At 39.7% G+C, this 18,357-nt stretch overlaps 2 long non-coding RNA genes across 2 annotated transcripts in view; one reads left to right on the plus strand and one right to left on the minus strand.

Moving 5' to 3' along the window:
* LOC125134485 (uncharacterized) overlaps positions 1–2,776 on the plus strand; it is a 20,938-nt gene extending 18,162 nt beyond the window's left edge. Inside the window, exon 3 of the long non-coding RNA XR_007136648.1 lies at positions 586–2,776. This is a non-coding gene — a long non-coding RNA (uncharacterized LOC125134485). The remainder of the gene's footprint in view (positions 1–585) is intronic.
* On the minus strand, positions 1,656–16,246 carry LOC125134484 (uncharacterized). Its single transcript, XR_007136647.1, has 4 exons — positions 16,215–16,246; positions 15,746–15,818; positions 6,889–7,044; positions 1,656–1,965 (listed from the first exon to the last, which is right to left on the minus strand). It is a non-coding gene; the product is annotated as an uncharacterized LOC125134484 (long non-coding RNA).
* Between the last annotated feature and the right edge of the window lie 2,111 nt (positions 16,247–18,357).

Genomic DNA, 18,357 nt, shown 5'->3' on the forward strand with positions numbered 1-18,357 from the left:
GACATGAATGCATGTGTATGTACACAGTTACACACTTCTTTCCTTCCTTCCTTTTCTCTTTTTTTTCCTGCCCCCAAGGCATATGGAAGTTCCCAGTCTAGGGGTCAAATCAGAGCTGCAGCTGCTGGCCTCCATCACAGTCACAACTACACAGGATTAGAGCTGTGTCTGCAACCTACACCACGGCTCACAGCCACGTGGGATCCTTAACCCACTGAACGAGGCCAGGCATGGAATCCATGTCCTCATCGATGCTAGTCCGGTTCATTACCGCTGAGCCACAATGGGAACTCCCATCCACACATCTTTGAATATAAATCACTATTATCTCAGGATAGCATATATGATTGTATTTAAGCAAATATTGTATCTACCTTCTATCTAGCATTTAGTATTAACTTGTATCTGGCATAAATTTTCACCTTTCAGCATCTTCTGTGGTCTACATACAGTCATACCAACAACCACGGTGAAAAAAGTAATGTATGTAGGGGGTTGGCCAGTTTGTTAAGAAAGGGCGGTTGTACATGTGTTTTAAAGAATAGAATAAGGTGAATAAATATGTTCATGGAATTTGTTTTCCAGATAAGAAAGCATCTGAGAGCCCCTCCCCCGAGCTTTTCGACAGCACAGTGCGGGTGAAACGTCCACCTTCGGCTCAATCTTGCGCTGAACTTCTCTGGAGCCTCATCAGTTTCTTCTACATTAAATGTGGACAGTGGGTATAACTTGCAAGGTTTTTGTACAGAGTAACATGTCGAGCTGAATAAGAGTCTGGGAAGATGCCAGATGCCTAGAAGGTAGAAAAGCGCTAAGCAGTCAGGCTCTCCTCAAACTCACAGGAATTGCTTCTCACTGGCCTCGTGGGGGCAGCACTGCCCACTCCTCTGTGCGCTGGCACATGGGGGAGTGTTGACCTGGGGACTGTGAGCTGGAACCTGGACTCCCTGCCCCACCTGTCAGTCAGTCCTTGGTGCAAATGAGGATTCTCATTCTATTCCAGGACGGTCCCTGCCCTTCCTCGCTGTACCCCCTCCCCCTGCGCCTCTGTGTCTGGATCATCCCCCTGCCCCCAAAAGCATTATTTCAGTGCCCAGTTTGCTCCCGCGTTTTTGGTTAACCTATAACTCATTAACTAATACAGCTCTTTCTAATTCACAAGTTTCCTATCCATCAAGCCATCTTAACAAGAAAATCAGCCCTCATCAAACACAAGAGGAATCTTTGCAAGTTGATAGAAAAAAAGAAAATTGGTAGAAAAGAAGATCTTTGTCAGGTCGAGAATTTTCCCTTAATTGCTGGCCCCCTGGAGTTGCTGCCTCATGTTCCCTGGTGGCCTCCAGTCCCCAGGGATCACAAGGCAACTGGGGGCACTGACCTAAGGCGGGGATGAGTTTGCTGTGGGGCAAGTGCAGTAAAGGAGTAGAATTGCTCCAGTTTTCCCCTTTCATTAGGCTACCTGAGGATGGAGAAAACTTTCTCCCTCCTTCTTCCCTCCCTTTCATTTCTTCCTCTGAAATTCTCATTCAAAACACCATCCTCAAAGTGCTATCAGGTAGTTTCCTATCACAAGAAACTAAGACATACAATGAATAGGAAGTTAGTTAGAAATTTGCACAAGCCAGGGTTTCACAGACAAAAAAATTTAAGTGCTGTTTTGCTCCTGCATAGAAAAATTAACCACATAGATGTAAAGACAAGATTTTCTCTTTCTCTCTCCCCACTGTTCTGCAACCCTCCTTCCCATCCAGACCTTTAGAAAGAAAATATAATGGCTAGAGGAAGAGCAGGCGGCAGTTAACACTGGAATACGAGACTATCTGGAGGTGTTTCAGGTAGGTCTTTGACATCACAGGAATCTCAAGAAAAACCCTGCTGATGAGATTTTTCTCTGAGAAGGTGAGGGGGAGGAACCAGGACCCCGATGGCCTTATGTGCCCCTGTTTGCTCACAGGTGGACAGCATCTGAAAAACAAAAAGGAGAAACGAGCCTGGGTTACTGGCATCGAGATGTAGAACACTTTCAGTAATGAAATAATACCATTTGAGAAATGCCGTTTTCAAAACAAGACTATTAAAATTGAAGCAAATATTCTAATTTGGGGTTTATAAGTGAGTACTAAGGCTAATTGGCAATAGCACTTAAATTACTTTTTAGTGGTGTACTTTTAATCTACACTAGAACCAGCAAAAATAACTGATGTCAGAAACTGAGTCCACATTCATAGATTAAAAGTCAAACACAATCATGCATATCTGAAATTAACCAAACAAAATTTAAGATAGGATGCGGTGAATTTTAGTATAAACAAAAACCACTTCTACTCAAAAATTCTAAAAACACATACATATAAAAATACATACATTAAAAATAAATATACAAGACAAACTCCAAGCAAACCTTAAGATATGAAGCAATTTCATATTGATATGAACCACTTTCATATCAGAGTAGAGTTTTATTTGTTTAAATAAGAAGATGACTAATTTTTTTTCTACCTGGATGAATGCAGTCTTTAAGCCAGGAGAGTTTATAGCACTGCAAAGCATTTGTAGTACCTGTTGCCATGGATACAATCATTGTCCCTGGTGGGATCTGTAAAAATGGCCCAGTCATGCTGAGACTATACACTCTTATTGACCAGTATCTACACAGTGTTTGTAAGTTATAGTATTTTCATGTGCATGATTTGGTTTTATGAAAAAAATGCTTTAATTTAAATAGCTAGGGGATTCTACCACTCTGGCTTCTGTAGTATACAATAAAAAAATTCCACCAAAAGCAACCTTCTAAGCATATAATTTTTTTTAACTGTTCATTATAATCTACTTCTGCTCATAGAATGGGTGTTTCAATATATTTGTTTTATAAATGACATTTCAAGTGAGATGATTTCTTCATGTCTGAAATTTTAAGTGTATGATTAACCCAGTGGTGCTGTGTATCAATACAGCTTTACCTGTAAAGTCTTAGACAAGTTACCTAGTTTCTGAATCCACTTTACACAATAAATAAGGTAGAGGTAATCATATTACCCAACTCATAAATATTTTGTGAGCACTAAATGAGATAATCCATGTAAGTGCTGAACACAGTCCCTGGCCCAGGGGAAAATTCAATAACCATTAGCTATGAGTATGAAAAGAATTGTTGACAATCAGCTTTGCAACACTTTCAGGCAAGCTAAGGAAATTCATCAGTGCATATGCATATGAAATATTAAGTCAGCTCTGGAAATAGAGAAGTCTATATGGCCTTGAATATTGGTCATCTGACTTCAATATTTCTCATGTTACTAGTCGGTTAATTTGGACTAATTAGCCATTCATAAAAAAATGTTTGAGGCAGCTTTAGAAGCAGCACAGTCTAAATATACAAGCTCCACTTCCTTTTCCTGTGTGTCTATGATCCAGAATGAAGTCATAGATATCTGAATGTTAGGGGCAGTGTCAGTCTTAGCGTGCATTTAGCTAGTACTGTAGAAAACACAGAGTGAAAGAAGAAGAGTGGAAATGCACCTGGGTCTGCAGCATCACTCTGCTTTTCCATCTCTGCATGACCTTGGCCTGGAGAATCACACTTCCTAAAGGTCAGTTCACTTATTCATGCAATGAAAATCATACCATTGCTAGTTGTAAAAATAAAAGCTCCTAGAAGAAGCAGATAATTTATTATTCTATTTTTTATTGTTAACCTTTGAGAAAGCTGGGCTTAAGTGTGCTTGTTATTTTTCTCTGTATACTCACCTTTCACCCTAATAATATTTGTAACTCAGCTTGAATACGCTCTAATTGTGATGCAGTTAAGGAAGTAGACCTGTAGACCTGATCTCAACATTTCTGTGGCTGATGACTGGCCACATCAGTTCTGATTCTCCCCCCCACCTTTTTTTCCCTAAAGACTCATTCCCTCCTTTTCCAAGTACTGTATATCTCTGCACCTCCTCTCATAATACTTTTCTAATAGTTACTATGGACTGCATCTTTCCCAGGAGAAGGGAAAAACATAGATGCATCACAGTCGGGACTGAGTTTGGTATGTAGTGAGTTAACAGATATTGCTGTCAATCCTTAAAAATACCATCTCATGTATTCCCTGTATCTCTCCTGGCCACTGAGAACCATGGATCTCACACAGAAGGAAGCTTCATGGATACACATGTGCTACTGAGAAGTTGGGTGGGAGGAATGTACTTGACTGGAACCGAGACCTGAAGAGCTCTTACATCCAGGATGCTGTGCACTCCATCGTCAGGCAAATGGTGTCTGGGAGAGGAAGTCTATGGAGGAAGGATGCTGTTGGACAGGGAGAAGTGGGAGATGGTATAAGACTTCAGAGAAACAGAATTCTCATAAGGGAACCAGAGTACTAACTAAAGGACAGAATGATTTGATAGAAAATTTGTGAATTATCAAACAGGTGAAACTATGAAGAAAATATGTGACCACGGACACTGCAGAATGTCTACCTAAATAAGAAGTTGGAGATGAGAAACGGACAGAAGATTATTATAAACAGGCTGTAAGAAACTTTAAGTAGGTAGCCAATCCTTAGTGGAAAATATATGGCATGTTTTGTATTCATCCACTCATTCATTCATTCTTCTTCACCATCATCATTGTTTATTACTTTAATTACAGAGGGTATGAAGGAGTAAAATATTCCTTACTCTGGAGAGGCTATATGGTTGAAAAGAAATATGCAATCAACCTTTAAGTCTATGCTGTGTTTTCAAAGTTGGAAATAGAAAATAGCTTCACAAAGAAGATGTTTTTGTTTGGCTTTGACTTTCATGTAGCTTTATTTTGTCAAGTGAGGGTGATGAGTATTTTTTTAGGCCAAGAGAACAATATTATTAATGACACAAAGGTATGTATGACATGCTCAGGAAACCACAAAATTCCAGCATAGCTATGGAATAGAATTTATGGGAAAAGATGATGAGAACTCGGTCTGGACATATAGGTTGGAGGCAGATGGTGAAGGACATTATAGAACATCCAAGAAGTTCAGACTCTACCCTGTGTAATAAGGGAGGGCTTTGAAGTTTTATTTGTTTTTATTTTAAGCCAGCTCAAAACTGTTTTTTTCTAATGATTATGAAAGCAACTTATATTCATTATATCCCGAAGTCTAGCCACTGCTCATATCAGTTTATATCCTCCCAGTGCTTATATTAATTTATATGGAGAGACGGAAAATCGTACATATCCCAAGTTCCCCTCTCAGAGAAGTGCAATCTTGGTAAAACCACATGGTCCCACTGCTTCCTATTTGTAACTGAGTAGATGAGGGTAAACACACACAAAATCTAATATAAAATGTAAGGGAAATACATAAAGTAGACTTGTTTTGATGGTGGGAGATACTATTTCAAGCTGGAGGAATCAGGATAAGGTTTGTGAAGAAGGTAGCATAAAAATACGGACTAATATGGAGTTCCTTGGTGGCTCAGTGGGTTAAGGATCTGCTATGGCTCGGGTCACAGCTGTGGTACAGGTTCGATCCCTAGCCCAGGAATTTCTACATGCTGTGGTGTGGCCAAAAAATACGGACTGATTCATAAAATTATTTATGTGGCGCTCATACCAATATATCTTGAGTTGCTACAGTTTCAGTATATGTGCTGATAAAGTGAAGCTTTAACATCCAATAAATGGTTGTGTTTGTTCTCTGCAACTGATGTTCTAAAATTTAAGTTAAAAATAGGTCTCAAATTGTACCCATTCTTTAGACTTCACACATATATACAAACTAGTACAATCTCACCATTTCTGGCTGAGGTGTTTACAAGTTTCTCAGGATTACATAAGTAGTCAGAGAAAGGACATAATTCATTCAATGATGCCATCCTGTACTTTTAGAGCCACTTTAAAAAGGATTGCAAGATACACTAAAATAAAAGGTAGTAAATAAAAAGAGCCTGTTAAAATTTTTCAAAAGATTGAAAAAATAACTTTCATACAAATATAACATGAGAGTATATCCAAGATTGTATTAAATTCCTTATATTAATGAGCCAGTAAGAGGGTAAAACCAGTCTAAAGAGAAGCTAAGTACTTATAGGCAGATGAGTAAAGGAATTTTAAAATAAGCCATCTTAATGGCTGAGTTTGATAGAAAACAGGTTACAACAAACTATAATTGGGGGTTTCTCTGTTACACCAAAATGAAAATATTTGCATCTCTGTGGGACAGAAATCTTTAAACTCCAATGAAACTGTAAAACAGTCCAGCCATTATAAAGTTAATCAAAGGTATACAAGCCCCTCATGGAGCAAATACCCAGTAATCTTTTCCTATTTTCAATCTGACTTTGACCTCAGATATCCTTTCTGAAGATTACGCGAATACGTTGATTGATCTCTAGTACAGAACCTTTCAAATATAAATAGTCATCCTTCTGGAAACAAATAATATTGAAAGGCCACAGACTCGTGTTTTATTTTCTTGGATCTTAGTGCTGCTGTAAGAATCACAGCTCTAGCAAAATGTGTTTGAGAACTTGTTAGAATAAATTCCGTGTTCTGCATTTATATTTAGTCAGACGACTGAAGACAGATCTCTAACAAATAACGTAAGGAGTAAATTGGAACTGGTTGAGCTTCCTATAGACAAGAATTATTTCACTGTTTCTCAATGGACCAAAGAAGTGAGCATGAGATGCTTGGACCAGAATATGCACTTTTGAAACCTGTGATTCCCTTCACGTCATTCATTCACCAATATGTTTATCTGTCAAACATTTTTTTTTTAAATTGCTAAATGCTACTTGCTATGAAAGATATAAACATTTATAAAATACTTTTTTATCATTCCTTAATGAGAATGTTTTGCAGTGGTTACAAATGGTATTCACTGTGTATTTGATACCTTCAGTTACCCACCTGATGGCATTTCCATATTTCCATCCCCTTGGCATTCCTCAGACAAAGATGAAGCTATTTTGTCCTCTCAGATGTGAAGCCACATCAGAAGGTATAATGAAATAGCTGGAGACGAGTGTTTTTGAACAGCAGTGTTGTTGCTCTGTAACTGATGTTCTAAAATTTAAGATATCAGTCTTAAATTCTATCCATGGAAAGCTGCTTATGACTTACACGTTACAACATAGTCTAACAGTAGCAATGAATAGAATCTCACCATTGATGGATGGGGAGTTATGGTCGCATAAGAGATCACAGAATAAAATTTAAAAGGACATCATTCAAACAAAAGTATGAATGACTGTAATGTAAGCTCCATGAGGGCATGAATTTTTGTCTGTTTTGTCCCTCTTGTATCCCTAACACTGAAATGCTTAAACAAGAATGATTTAACTTTCTCAAATGCATGGCACGTGATAAACACTCTAAAATTTTTTCAAAAACATATCACATCAATCAAGACCCAGATTCATCCATTACGTGTAGTCAAAGTGAATATGTACTAGGTCAATATGTACAATATAGAATAATTTATCCATTTAGCACCTGAAATCAAGTAATAGGCATCTAATTTCAATAACAGTCTATGCTTATTACAAGATTTTATTTTAATGTAGTTAAATTAATAATTTAATGTCATGTAATGAATGAATAGTGGCTCCATTATATTAATCACAATAAATATATTTTGCTTGGCTTATTTCACAGTGACCTTGAATGAATTATTACATCACCAGTCAATGCAGTTGAGTGCAATTTCTTCATGATGCAGGATTCTTTAACAGAATATTTTCTTTTTTTTTTTTGGTAGAATGAAATATACTAAAAAAATTTCCATCACTTGGAATCCCCCTGAGTGATGAATATAACTTTGCCCAGAGACATTGCATTTGTTTTCTCTCAGAGAGTCATTGGGAAGCTTCATCTTGCAAGTAAGGGGGAAGTAATCAGATCTTTAATAATTGATATTTTTAAAAAGGAAAAAAAAATTTTTTTCGACCACCCCTGTGCTGTGCAGAATTTTATGGGCCAGCATTCAACCCGTGCCAAAGCAGCAACCTGAGCTATTTCAGTGACAGTGCCAGGTCCTTGACCCACTGAGCCACAAGGGAACTCTTCAAAAGGAAATGTTCTTGACCCAAGTAGTCGATGTCTTAACAGGGAATCATCTGAAACCAGCCCTGACCTGTAAGCTGCTAGAGGGCCACCCTGCACCGTCATAGCACATAAGGACTAGAGTTCAAGGACGGAGCCCTGTGCCAAAATTAGCACCCAGAGCATGTAGGTTTGTGTTTATAGAGACATTAGTGCCAAGATTTGGATGGAAGACTGCCGGCCTGGAACAGATAGTAAGGGAGGGCTAGTGAATGACTGGGTAGCAGCTGCAGCTGGGTACCAACCTGTGTTATCTTAGCTCAGACGTGGAGGCTGAGCCCAGGCTGAGAGTGCACCTTAGTCTTTGGGCTTCCTAAAAAACCAGGACTGTGTAGTTCCTGTTGTGGCACAGCGGAAATGAATCCAACTAGCAACTATGAGGTTGCAGGTTTGACCCCTAGCCTCGATCAGTGGGTTAAGGATCCAGCATTGCCTTGAGCTGTGGTGTAGGCTGCAGATGCGGCTCGGATCTGGCATTGCTGTGGCTGTGGCGTAGGCCAACAGCTGTAGCTATGATTAGACCCCTAGCCTGGGAACCTTCATATGCCCTGGCCAAATAAAATAAAAAATATATGTATCAGGACTGTGATAAATCAGAGTGGGAAACACTTTATTGGAACTTTACCTTTCAAACACTCATTTGAAAAATTGATATAAATCAACATTTTGAATCATATTGTTACCTTTTAAATAAAATACTTGTTAAAATAAATAAGCACGTCTTATATTAAAAGAAAATCAGGACCATGGAATCATCCAAGAAGATTGTCAGAGACATTTTGGTTACTGAGGTGAGGGCTTGAGTTAATAATTGTAAATATTTTTCAAAAATGTAAGCATTTGCATCTTGAGTTTGTAGAGTTGTACATCCAGCTTACACTTAGCCATAGTAGGTTTAGGTTACAACATACAAGATGTAGTCAAGAGAAAGCCAATGTTGGAATAATATTTGAAAATGTTAAGACAGAGTAAATAATCTAGTTGTATGATTTTCTAAATTGAAAGCATTTAGATCAACTGAAATTCCATTTGCTCACACACACTTTCATTGAGCTCACATACATGTTAAAATTTTTTTATTTAATGATTTTTCCCCCATTATAGCTGGTTTATTGTGTTATGTCAATTTTCTACTGTACAGAAAGGTGATCCAGTCACACATACACATTCCTTTTTCTCACATTATCATGCTCCACAGTAAGTGACTAAATATAGCTCCCAGTGCTATACAGCAGAATCTCATTGCTTATACATTCCAGTGGCAATAGTTTATATCTATTAACCCCTCACTCCCAGTCCATCCCACTCCCTCCCCCTCCGCAACCACAGCCTATTCTCCATGTCCATGAGTTGCTTTTCTGTGGGAAGGTTCATTCGTGCTGTATATTAGATTCCAAATATAAGTGATATCATATGGTATTTGTCTCTTTCTGACTTACTTCACTTAGTATGAGAGTCTCTAGTTCCATCCATGTTGCTGCAATTGGCATTATTTTGTTCTTTTTTATGGCTGAGTGGTATTCCACTGTGTATATATAACACATCTTCTTTTTCTCTTTAAATATTTTTTATTCTTAAAAATATCCTACTGCTATAGTTCTCCATGGTACTGAAGAAGGGGGAAGTCATTCTGTAGACTTACATGAAAGCCATGATGACAGTGGAAAAGACAAAGGAGAAGGAATTTTAATTAAAAGGTCTTTACAAGATTTTGAGTTATGCTAATTTGAATGAGGAATTCATGACTATTTAGTAGCCACCTGCCAACAAGTGTGACTTTGATTTCATAGCTGTAAAGACTAGAACTACATACAAGGCATGGATTCATAACAGTAACACGAGCAACCACAGTAAGTTTGCTTTCTACAGTATATAAATTTTCATGAGCTTATTGATATAAATAATGCTTGTTTCTACCCACAGAATGGGAGAAAGTATTTGCAAATGAAGCAACTGACAAGGGATTAATCTCCAAAATTTATAAACACCTTCTGCAGCTCAAAACCAAAAAAACAAACATCCCCATCAAAAAATGGGCAGAAGATCTCAACAGACAGTTCTCCAAAGACATACAGATGGCCAAAAAACACATGAAAAGATGTTCAACATCACTCATTATTAGAGAAACGGAAATCAAAACCACTATGGGGTACCACCTTACACCAGCCAGAATGACCCATCATCAAAAAGTCTACAAACAAATGTTGGAGAGAAAGGGGAACCCTAGTACACTGTTGGTGGGAATGTAAATTGGTGCAACCACTGTGGAAAACAGTATGGAGATTTCCCCTAAAACTAAAAATAGAGCTACCATTTGATCCAGCAAGCCCACTCCTGGGCATCTATCCAGAGAAGGCCGTGATTGAAAAGATAAATGTACTCCGATGTTCATTGCAGCACTATATACAATAGCCACGGCATGGAAACAACCTAAATGTCCATGGACAGAAGAGTGGACCAAGAAGATGTGGTACATATACACAATGGAATATTACTCAGCCATTAAAAGGAAGGAAATAACAACATTTTTAGCAACATGGATGGACCTAGAAATTATCATGCTAAGTGAAGTCAGTCAGACAGCAAGAAACCAACATCAAGTGCTATCACTTACGTGTGTAATCTAAAAAAAGGACACAAAGAACTTCTTTGCACAAAGAAAAGATACTGACTCAGACTGAAAAACTTACGGTTTCCAAATGAGGCAGGTTGGGTGGTAGGGGAATGCGCTGAGGGTTTGGGATGGAAATGCTATAATTTGGTTGTGATGATTGGTATACAACTATAAATGTAATAAAATTCATTAAGTAAATAAATACTACTTGTTTCTGAGACTAATGTGAGTCACTGATCCCTGCTTTATTTAGCTCTGGTTTCCCATTTTATTTTGAACAGAACTTCTGTATTATTTTCTTTTTGACATATCCTTCAAGTATCCCCAAACTCCAGTAATCCCAGCTGAGTATTGGCAGTTTTTTTCTCCTGCCATTTAACTGAGAATGATGAAGACTTGGACTCATCAGGTGGCCAGGAATTGGGTGTTCTTCCTTCCCCAGCTGTTGTACTGTGAGCTCCAGGAGGTCTGGCAATCTGTCTTGGTGCTTTGTTTATCATTAACACTTAGATGGGCAAGAGCAATGCTTAGTAATCATGTGTTGGGAAAATAGAGTCGTATCACCTAAGAACCTGTGTATCTTGGAGAAGTCTTTCTCACTCTAAAAAATGATCTTAATTATTTTTACTCAGAAAATAGCAAAAAATAAAAAATAAAAATAAAATAAAAATCTATGATTCATTCATTTGTTCTCTCTGGTTTCCTTTGTAACTAATTCCCATTTCAATATTTATTATTTTTTTATTTTATGCTTAGTGTGGGTTTAACTTTTCTTTTTCTAATTATTAAAGTAGAAGCTGAGGTCAGTAACTTGAGAGCTTCCTTCTCTACATAAGATGATTAGTATTATAAATATCTTCCTAAATTCTGACTTTAGTGGCATTCCACAAATTTTGATAAAATAATGTTTATTTTCATTCAAGTCAAAAAAAACCCATGGGTCAAAGAAGAAGTTGATAGAGGAATTAAAATATTTTACTTATTTTCCAGATAGTTGGAGATTTTCCAGGGATATTTTTCTTATTTATTTTTAATTTAATTCCATTGTAATCAGAGAACACATTATATATGATTTGAATCCTTCTTACTTCAATGAGACCTGTTTTCTGGCCTACATTATAGCATATCTTGTTAAATATTCCATTATTTGGTCATTTTTTTTCTTAAAACTTTTTTGTTCCCTCCTCTATCTCTTTTTCTTTGCAAAATCCAATTACATGCACGTTAGACCACATTTTCCACAGTTCACTGAAACAATTTTGTTTCATCCTTTTTTCCCCCCTCAGTGTTCATTTTGGATAGTTTCTAGAGCAATGTATTCACCTTTACTAATCTCTTCGTCTACAGTGTCTAATTTGCTGTTAATTCCTTTCAGTGAATTTTTCATTTCATTATAGTTTAAATAGACATTTTGAGTCATTGGTATCTTTTAAATTCAACTTTTTGAGCATCTTGAACTGGTATAATACTTCTTAAAATATGTGTTAATCCTAATACTGGTGTCAGTACTAAGCCAGTTTTGATTGGTTGATTTTCCTTCTCATTATGGGTCTTTAGATGCCTGACATCTTTGACTGGATGCTAGACATTGTAAATATTACCTTTTGGGGTTTTTGTATTTCTCTAAATATTCTTAAATTTTTCAGATTAAACCCTTTCTAAGTTTAATTACTTAGAAAGCAATTCCTGACTTGCTTTTAGGATTTGTTAGTCTGGCTCAGAGCAGCATTTAGTTTAGAGCTAATTTTCCCTCTGTCAAAAGCAAGATCCTTCTGAATCATCTACTCAGTACTTTGTGAATCACCAGGTTTTCCATTCTGTCTGGTGGAAATAGGTACCATTTGAGGCCCCACATAGGTGCTTGTTACTTCTGCCTCTAATGGTCTTTAGATGGTTCCTTCCCAAAGCTCAATTTGTTTCCACACGTGCATGGGCCAGTCAATACTCTGCTGAACACCAGGAAGTACTTTCTGAAAAATCTCCAGAGTTAACTCTTAATTACTGTGGGCTATAAACCACAGGTGCCTTGGCCCCCTGCACTGTCAGTTTCAACTCCTTTGATTCGAGAGTCTATTGGTTTTGCCTGGGTTCTTCCTCACTCTGCCATGGTCTACAAACTCTTTGAAGGTGTTAAGTCTCACTTCCTTTATTTCTCATCCTTCAGATTTCACTGCCCCTTGTTGCTTGGTTCAGTATCCTGAAAATCATTTGTTTGTATGTTTGTCTCTGTATATCTGCCTCTTTCTCGATCTCTCCCTCATATTCTCTATGGTTTGTTTTTATAGGAAGAAAAATTCAGACTGAGTTATTCCATACTGGCCATAATAGAAGTTTCTTTCTAAGCAGACAGAACTTTTAAATAAGGAAAGAATATGGCTTAAACATTTCGAGGCAAAAGAGGTTTTAAATTGCACCCCAAAAAATTAAATACCTAGGAATAAACCTGACCAAGGAGGTGAAAGACTTATATGCTGAGAACTATGAAACATTAATCAAGGAAATTAAGATGCAAAGAAATGGAAAGCTATTCCACGCTCCTGGGTTGGAAAAATCAATATCATAAAATGGCCATACTACACAAAGCAATCTAGATATACAAGGCAATCCCTATCAAATTACCCATGACATTTTTCACAGAACTAGAACAAACAATCCAAAAATTTAAGTGGAAACATAAAATACCCAGAACTGCCAAAGCAAACCTGAGGAACAAAACCCAAGCAGGAGGCATAACTCTCCCAGGCTTCAGACAATATTACAAAACCACAGTAATCAAGACAGTGTGGTATTAGTACCAAAACAGACATACAGAACAATGCAACAGTATAGAGACCCTAAAATAAACCCAGACACCTACGGCCAATTAATCTTTGACAGAGGAGGCAAGAATAATATAAAATGGGAAAAAGGTGGTCTTTTCAGCAAGTGGTGCTGGGAAAACTGGACAGCTGCATGTAAATCAGTGAAATTAGAACACGCCCTCACACCATGCACCAAAATAAACTCAAAATGGCTGAAAGACTTAAACGTAAGACAAGACACCATAAAACTCCTAGAAGAGAACATAGGCAAAACATTCTCTGACATCAACCTTAGAAATGTGTTCTTAGGTCAGTCTCCTGAAGCAACAGAAATAAAAGCAAAAATAAAGCACTGGGACCTAATCAAACTGACAAGCTTTTGCACAGCAAAGGAAACCAAAAAGAAAGCAAAAAGACAACCTATGGAATGGGAGAAAATAGTTTCAAATGATGCAACTGACAAGGGCTTAATCTCTAAAATATACAACTTATACAACTCAATAGCAAAAAAGCCAACAACCCAGTGGAAAAATAGGCAAAAGACCTGAATAGACATTTTTCCAAGGAAGATGTACAGATGGCCAACAAGCACATGAAAAAAATGCTCTACATCCCTGAGCATTAGGGAAATGCAAGTCAAAACTACCACGAGATACCATCTCACACCAAGTCAGAATGGCCATCATTAATAAGTCCACAAATAACAAATGCTGGAGGGGTGTGGAGAAAAGGGAACCCTCCTGCACTGTTGGTGGGAATGTAAGCTGGTACAACCACAATGGAGAACAGTATGGAGGTTATCTTAGAAAATTATACATAGAACTCCCATATGACCCAGCAATCCCACTCTTAGGCATCTATCTGGACAAAAGTTTCCTTGAAAAAGACACATACACTTGCATGTTCACTGCAGCACTATTCACAATAGCCAAGAGATGGAAACAACCCAAATGTCCATCAACAGATGATTGGATTAGGAAGATGTGGTATATAAACACAATGGAATACTACTGAGGCATAAAAAAAGAACAAAATCATGCCATTTGGAGGAACATGGATGAGATTACTTCTCATGCTGAGTGAAGTAATTCAGAAACAGAAAGACATACACCATAGGATATCACTTATATTTGGAATCTAATATACAGCACAAATGAACCTTTACACCAAAAAGAAACTCATGGACTTGGAAAACAGACTTGTTTTCAAGGGGGAGGTGGAGGGAGTGGGATGGACTGGGAATGTGGGGTTAATAGATGCAAACTATTGCCATTGGAATGGATAAGCAATGAGATCCTGCTGTTTAGCACGGGGAAATATATTTAGTCACTTGTGATGGAGCATAATGGAGGATAATACGAGAAAAAGAATATATGTGTGTGTGTGTGTGTGAGACTGGGTAATTTTGCAGTACAGTAGAAAATTGACAGAACACTGTAAACCAACTATAATAGAAAAAATAATCATTTAAAAAAGGTTTTACTGTGAGCAATGAACCACACCAGCAGCAGTTCCCAGGCTAGGGGTGGAAATGGAGTTGCAGCTGCCCACCTATGCCACAACGACAGCAACATGAGATCCAAGTTGCGTCTGTTACCTATACCATAGCTCACAGCAATGCGCCCGATCTCTGACACATTGACTGAGGCCAGGGATTGAACCCGCGTCCTCACAGACACTAGTCGGGTTGATTTCCACTGTGCCACAACAGGAACTTCCAGGGAATGGCCTCTTAAACAGTCCAGGAGGCTTAATGCTAATGTATCAGACAGAGTGCTGCTGCTTTCATAGACTATGATAAAGCGGTATGGTGGAGTTAGCATCAGTGGATAGATTATTTTATCAACAAAGTGAAGAAATTAGGCTAAATGACCACCGAATACTTTTTAATCTTTGTATCAATAAATTGTTTTTTATTGTGAGTCCACATTGCCTAATTTCTTAGTGTCAAATTTCACAAAATATTTATAATAAAATATTAGAGGACATGAGAGCTAACTACTTCACTGAACTTAATCATCATATACTAAATAACACTGGTGTTTCTAATGACTACTAATCTATCTTTTGCATCTATGCACTGAACACAAACAATATTTAAAATTGAAATCAGACCATTTTGACTATAGAATTCTACAATCATGAACTGTCTTGAGGCTGGTAGAAAAATAAATGCAAAAACCCTACTTAGAGCCCAAGTGACCTGTTACTGATTTAACAAAACATTTCAATGAAACTCAAGACTGACCTTTCTGTACCTCATTGTAAGTCTGTGTTTCTGCTCAGGAGTTAATTAGCCCAAGTCTCATTGTGCTGGGAACCTAGAAGAGGGAGAAAAGAAAAGTTTTGTAGAGCAAAGATTAAGGGACAGCACAGAATAAGAAGATAATGTCAGTATCAGGCAAATGGCTATCTGAAACAGGTATTTTCCTTAGAACCTTTTAACATTCATTCCACCCAGACTTTTCTTTTTTCTCATTTTTTAGTGTGAGCACGGTGCTGGGGAGGTTATTTTGGTTTGCTTTCGAAGTCAGAAGAGAATGAAATTAAACTTGAGAAAAAGTCACACAAAAGTGAACACTAACTATGCAGGAAAGTTTTCAGTTAAAAAGTAGTGGACACAGGGGGCGGAGGAAGACGGCAGAGGAGTCAGAGGACACGCTCACCTTCTCCCACAAACACATCAAAAAAACACACCTACATGTAAAACAACTCACCCAGAACATCTGCGAATGCTGGCAGAAGAACTTAAACCTCCAAAAAGGGCAAGAAACTCTTGACAAAACTGGGTAGAACAAAAGACAAAGAGAGAGAAGGAATCAGGATGGGACTAGCATTCCTGAGAGGGAGAAGTGAAAGAGAAAAGGAAACCACACCCTGTGAAACCACCTAACCTACCGGGAGATCAGCCGAGTCCAAGGGACCTCAAAGTTGCCGAGAAAAAGTGCAGACCACAGCCTGAGACGCTCGGGTGGGGGCTGGGCGCTGAGCCTCAGGCTCCAGAGGTCAGAGCCGGGGAGAGGACTGGGGCTGGGTATGTGGGGACAGCTTGAGGTCCTAAGGAGCACTGCGCCATGGGCGGGGGAAGAGCATGCCAAGGGCTGGGGAGGGGAACACCAGGGCAGAAGGAACCGGGGAGAAGGCCCAGACCTGCAGGAGAAGCGAGGCGCCATTACTGGGGAGGGTGAGAGGAGGCGGGGCGGACCGCCAGAGGAAACTCCTTGCAGGGAGCATGCGCATGCCTGTGGGCGGCCCTGGCGCGTAGGGCTGCAGAAGGCTCTTGCTCCTTTAGGGGAGAAGGGGCGCTTCTTGTGCGGGCTACTGGTGGCCAGGCACCTCTTGTGTGGGCTAAGGGCATCAGGAGGCTAAGTGTGTGTGATGTGGTGCCTCTTGCAGGATATACAGGTGGCAGGGATAGACCAGGATGGTCGCCTTGAGGCAGAATAGTAACTCAGGTAGTCAGTGTAGGAACATGGGCTTCAATGCATCCTTCGATATGGCCATTAACATTTGTGGCTTAAGGGCTCCAGGGAGTAACATCCCCACAGGACTTGTTTACTATAGGGAGTGTACCTATGCCCAAATGGACATTAATTCCTAATCCCCCGTGACTCAATTTAAGGGAAGAAAAAGGAAAAGAAACCGTGAGATTTATGGGACATTTCCACCCCTAGGACCCTATTGGACAAGGGCTGATATAGGTAACTGAGCAAGGACAATGGGAGAAGATCACATCTCTCTGGGCCCCACGTTGGTACCCCCCACAACTGTAAGGAATAAAAACCCCTACAGGACAACAGAAAAAGGGGCTCTTCTCCCCACTCCCAGCAGTCCTGGGAGCTATCTGCTTTCCTTTAATATAGACTTTGTTTACTTGCTGCTTGTGTGTTTGTGGAGTTCATTCTTCGACTGCTGTGAACAAGCACCTGGATTCCAGCATCATCTTTCTGGTATCAGTCTCAGGCCAGAGGGAGGCATGGCTTGCCACCACTGGGAGCCTGTGAGTGGGCTCCACCTGCAACCCCTGTCACCTCAGGGGTTGGCAGAAAAGAAAAAAAAGAGGCACTGCAACCAAGCACCATATGCTGTTGCTCTCACTGCCCTGGAAACACACCCACCCTGCAGCTGCCACTGCCAAATGCTCTGGGCAGTGCCCAGACACTTGGTCACTGTCTCTTCCCAACACCCTACAACTAGGAGCAGCTGGTGTGGCACCTCCTGGGTGGGCTAAGTGGGACAGGGTGCTTCTTGCATGGTCTGCAGGTGGCGGGGGAAAACCCCTGCAGTTATCCCTGATTCCAGAGGTGGGCACGGCCCACTGCCACTGAACGAAAATCACTTGCAGCCCCAACCACCTCAGAGGGCACCATAGAGAAGGACATTGCGATGGAACACCACCTGTTGTTGCTCTCCCTCCCTCCCCAGGGAATCAGCAACTAGGTTGTGCAGCACCTCCTGTGGGGGCTAAGCGATATAAGGTCCTTCTGGCATGGTCTACAGGAGGTGGGGGCAAACCACTGCAGTTATCTCAGGCTCCAGAGGTGGGAGTGGCTTGCCACCACTAGGGGTCTGTGAACAGACACCACTTGCAGCCCCATTCACCTCAAGGGCACCACAGAGGAGGGCACTGTGACTGAACACCACCTGTTGGTGGTCTTGCACCCCTGGGAACATACCCGCTCTGCTGCTGCTACTGCCAAATGCTCTGGGCAGTACCCACATGCCTGATGTCTGTCACTTTCCAGGATCCTGCAACTGGGAGCAGCCCGCACAGCACCTCCTATGTGGGCTAAGTGAGACGGTTGCTTCATGCATAGTCTACAGGTGGTGGGGGCAAACCACCACAGTTATCACTGACTC

Source organism: Phacochoerus africanus, chromosome 8 (assembly GCF_016906955.1).
Source record: "Phacochoerus africanus isolate WHEZ1 chromosome 8, ROS_Pafr_v1, whole genome shotgun sequence".
Taxonomy (NCBI): Eukaryota; Metazoa; Chordata; class Mammalia; order Artiodactyla; family Suidae; genus Phacochoerus; species Phacochoerus africanus.